The sequence below is a fragment of the Bactrocera dorsalis genome, chromosome 1 (genome assembly GCF_023373825.1).
Source record: "Bactrocera dorsalis isolate Fly_Bdor chromosome 1, ASM2337382v1, whole genome shotgun sequence".
NCBI lineage: Eukaryota > Metazoa > Arthropoda > Insecta > Diptera > Tephritidae > Bactrocera > Bactrocera dorsalis.
Window position 1 is genome coordinate 69,283,903 of NC_064303.1, and position 4,934 is coordinate 69,288,836.

Here is a 4,934-nt window from a genome sequence, read left to right on the forward strand (position 1 = left end):
AGGGATGGGCACGACCACAACCAAACGGCATTTACTGTGTGACAAAGCGAATCAACGATCAGAAATGGAAGTCGAATAAGTAGGTTTATGCTGCACGAAGTAGCGCATGCTACATACGAATGTACATACTTGTATGTACGACGTAATTTTGTAATATAAAATAATAATATTTTATAATGAACAATTCATATTTAACTTGGATAGAATACTTCAATTGATTACCGAAAAAATATTAAACTTAAAATTTTAACTAAAAATTAATTCATTCTTGGGGTCGGTTTTAGTATACGATCCCACGATTTCAGGGTTAAAAGTGGTATGGTTGGATAGAGCTGATGCTCCAGATTAAGAAAATATATAATTATTGCCGCCGCAAACTTATAGTTTTCGAGATATTTGCATTTAAAGATGAAAATTTTGCAAATTTTATCTTGCAATTTCTCGATTGCTAGTAATTATTTAATTCATATTATGCACTTTTTATGCACTTACACTTCACTACATTGTTTCTACTTATTTTTTTCCAGTAATTATTTAGTTATTTGCTTAAAATAAGCATTTTATATTTTACACAATTTTCATTCCATGCACAATAACAAAAGTATTCCGTGTTGACAGATAATAAGTGTTGCCATAATTACACATTTATCAAACGAATAAAAATGAATAAAAAATAGGACTATACCCCAAATACATAAATCATTGCCCTTTTTCTTGATATATCAAGATTTTTGATACACCCCGGTGTTGGATCGGCCAGGGTTATTTTTTTGAAGCGCGGCCGAAGGCCGCCAACGCGAAAAGGAGTTTTACTTAAAAGACACTTGATACACCCCGGTGTTGGATCGGCCAGGGTTATTTTTTTGAAGCGCGGCCGAAGGCCGCCAACGTGAAAAGGAGTTTTACTTAAAAAAAACCTGATACACTTCGGTGTTGGATCGGCCAGGGTTATTTTTTTGAAGCGCGGCCAAAGGCCGCCAACGCGAAAAGGAGTTTTACTTAAAAAAAACCTGATACACCCCGGTGTTGGATCGGCCAGGGTTATTTTTTTTGAAGCGCGGCCGAAGGCCGCCAATAAAGCCTTAAAACTTTTCTTATTACAATGGAAAATTTATTTCAGATAGTATTTGTTTTCTGCGTTTGAGTTTTTATATCCATTCTTACTCGTTTGATATATGTGTAATTATGGCAACACTTAATATCTGTAAACACGGAATACTTTTGTTATTGTGCATGGAATGAAAATTGTGTAAAATATAAAATGCTTATTTTAAGCAAATAACTAAATAATTACTAAAAAATAAATATGTAGAAACAATGTAATGAAGTATAAGTGCATAAAAAAGGCATAATATGAATTAAATAATTACTAGCAATCAAGAAATTGCAAGATAAAATTTGCAAAATTTTCAACTTTAAATGCAAATATCTCGGAAACTATAAGTTTGCGGCGGCAACAATTATATATTTTCTTAATCTGGAGCATCAGCCCTATCCAACCATACCACTTTTAACCCTGAAATCGTGGGATCGTATACTAAAGTTTCCCCCATTCTTGACTATAATATAATATAATTGACGACCTCATTATAATCTAAATCAAAATATGATACTTTCGTTCACTCTGCTTTGAGCGATATTAACTTTGCCATATTTATGTATCCAATACGAGTACTCGCAGATACGTACATTCATAAATCATAAAGTAATAATAATTGACTTTTGATTGCAGACTGATTTCACTATCGCTTTGTGACAAAGTTCGTCCCATCGTAAGTGCTCGTTTTAAGCTCTTCGTTTGTGCGTGTTAGTGACAATCCGTGTGTTTACGTATACGATCGCTTACGCTCTTTTAGCACCTGCTATGACTTTGCCCATCCCTGCTTACTAGTATGCTTTTTTTTGTAAGCAATTGAGAGCTCGTTAGAGAGATGCTTATCCTGCTTGTTTTTGTTTGCCAAAGAACAAGAGGTATTGCTGTATATGTAATTGCCAATGTGGACTTTAAAAGAATTTGTATGTTTACATATACATAAACGTATGTTTGAATGTATATTGTTTAAATTTATAATTTTTTTATATACCCTTTTGGTATGGTTGTGTTCATAAACTTATGTTCATTTTGTGAAACTGTTTTTTTTTGTATTCGTTTCAATATTCTATGAGTTTTGCTTCATCGGATTGTTTAATTACTTAAGGAATATAATGATCACCTTTTTATATAAATATTTTAAAATTTAACATATAGTACCCAGTGTAGGGTATAAATTCGAAGGTGGTCTCTATGAAGAAAATGAGCGTGAAAACGGATTCGGTAAACCAGATGTTTTCCGTATGCACTATTGCAGTGTTTTTCAGTATTTTTGATTTCGCGACCCCTTTACAGGTTGAAATATTCTGGCGACCCCCTTGTGTCATAGTAAGTCAAAGAAATAATTTAATTTTAATTACCCTGCAAGACGGGTAGTTGTTAGCAAACGTGTAAACGAGTTGTTATTGTTCACTTTTGCATTCGTTAAAATATTTGTTACTTTTGTTCAGAGAGTGGGAAAAAAGTAACACATAGCTATTTAATGTTCAATGGTTATCTCGCTCTAACCAATGGCAAATATCGCATGCTGCCTTGTTCTAACAGAATACACACATTTGTTAGCAAATCTCTTCACAGTATGTTACGGGTAACAAATTATTTTGTTAGCGCTTAGCTTACCCATGTGTTATGGATAACAAAAAGTATTTGTTACCCGAATATCTGTTAGTGTTATTATTTTGGTTATCAGTTTGTTACCTTTAACATATAAGCATGTTAGGAAGAACAAGCAGTAACAAGATTATCGGTTACCCATTTGTTTCTTCTAGCAAATTCAATTCTTTTAAATAAAACTCAGTTTTTTTTTTATTTCGCTTTGTTTAATAATAAAATCATATTTACTTAAACATAAGATTAAGTTTACTTCAGTATAAAAGTTAAAAAAGCATATTTGTAAAACTAAATTTAGAGACTTCAACTTAGAACTAATATATACAACTTAGAACTAATATTTACAACTTAAAACTAATATGTCAAACTTAAAACTAATAATTACAACTTAAAACTAATATCCATTTTCATTTGTGAATGTTTGTCCCCGAAGCACCCGTGCTCTTCCGATGACATAGGCAATTTCGACTCGAGCTCCACGTAATGCTCATCCTCCAAGTCACCGGTGATGCGGCTAATTGAAATGTTTGTCTTTGCCGCTATGATGCGGCATGCGTCTGCATCTCGGCCTTTTCTGGCATCTAGAAAATTAATATATAAAAATTAACTTCTGTTTTAAATTGGTAATGTAATACTGCGTTACTTACTTTGTTTGTTAGGGATTTTTAAATTGCAGTGTGACGGCTCTTAATGGCATCCAGCTTTTGGGTTATATCTGAAAAACAAAAATATTTTTTTTTGAACACATGTATAGTAAAAAAAGAAAATTAAATAAGACAATAAATACACATTTAGGGTATTGATACTTGGTTACAAAATATTCAATCTTTTTATCTACATATGTAAATGGTTGAAACAAACACAGCAACGAGACAAAATTAAATAATACAATGAAAATTCAGTTAAATGAATATGTAGGTAAATGTTTACTATAAAATATTCACTTATATTGATATCTTTTATTAATATTCACTTATATTGATGTTAACTATTGATGATATTCATGATTTTGTATGCCTGCAATACAACGAACAACGAACAAAATTTGAACTCGTCATTGCGCAATCTTTGTTTTTATCATTCTTGAAACTGCGCTTTTCGTTTTCTTCTTCTTGAAAAATTGAGTATTCGTCTCTCCTATTCTAGCTAGTTAACATTACAATATGTTTAGAATGTCGTTAGTTGTTCTCTATCTTACTTACGTATTCTCCCATTCCATTGAAAATTCCAGAAAATGTAACAGTGTTAGTGAACAGCTGAAAATGTTTCAATGTGTTTGTGCAATCTGTTACCTCCGTCTTGCAGGGTAAAAGACTACATACGTTGGGTAATAAGTTTTTCCTATTTTAGCAAATTTATCTAATGGGTTGTCAAAAAAGTCTTGCGGTATTTTCGCGAGTTGGCGCTGAAAGCGCGTAGTTCTAGTTTTATTCGTCGCAACGGATCATGCTATACCGTTTTGGAAAGCTCATTTCACGCGCTAACACGTGTTTGATTGATTATCGTTTCTTTTAAGTCCTTCGTGAGTTATAGCGTCGCAAACATGGGGCAAAATAAAGAGAAAATACGGCATATTTTACAGTACTACTACGATAAAGGCAAAAATTCATCTCAAGCCGCCAATAAAATATGTGCAGTTTATGGACCCGATACAGTGTCCATTTCCACCGCACAACGATGGTTTCAACGTTTTCGTTCTGGTGTAGAGGTGGTCGAAAATGCGCACCGCTCCGGAAGGCCTGTCGTCGAAAATTGCGATAAAATCGCTGAATTGATCGAAAGAGACCGGCATAGTAGTCATCAAACCGTTATAAACCATTTGAAGAAGCTTGGAGTCACTAAGAAGCGCGATGTATGGGTGCTACACGAATTGATTCAATAAAAATACCGCAAGACTTTTTGACAACCCAATATTATTCGCGCGGGTCATACGACGTCGGCGACGGTGACGTGAGAGTATGAAACCGTCAAAGCTTATGCGGCATCTCACAACCAAGCATCAAAAAGAAGCTGATAAGCCGTTGGATTTCTTTGAACGAAAGTTGAAAGCTCTTAGTCAGCAGCAAAATACTATAATTCAGGTAAGTAAGAAAATAATGAAAAAAGCGTGGAGTGCACTATAAATCAGCTCTTAAAAAGCGCCCCACCCTTTTTTCACAATAATACTATTTTTTTTTTTTTATTTTTTTTTTTCCATATTAACAAATATTTTTAATTTTTTAGTTTACGTTAT

The 4,934-nt window shown here is 33.3% G+C and overlaps 1 long non-coding RNA gene across 1 annotated transcript; it reads right to left on the bottom strand.

Moving 5' to 3' along the window:
- Positions 1-2,900: 2,900 nt before the first annotated feature.
- On the bottom strand, positions 2,901-3,815 carry LOC125775706 (uncharacterized). The gene is made up of 3 exons (XR_007421312.1): positions 3,675-3,815; positions 3,349-3,416; positions 2,901-3,282 (listed from the first exon to the last, which is right to left on the bottom strand). It is a non-coding gene; the product is annotated as an uncharacterized LOC125775706 (long non-coding RNA).
- Between the last annotated feature and the right edge of the window lie 1,119 nt (positions 3,816-4,934).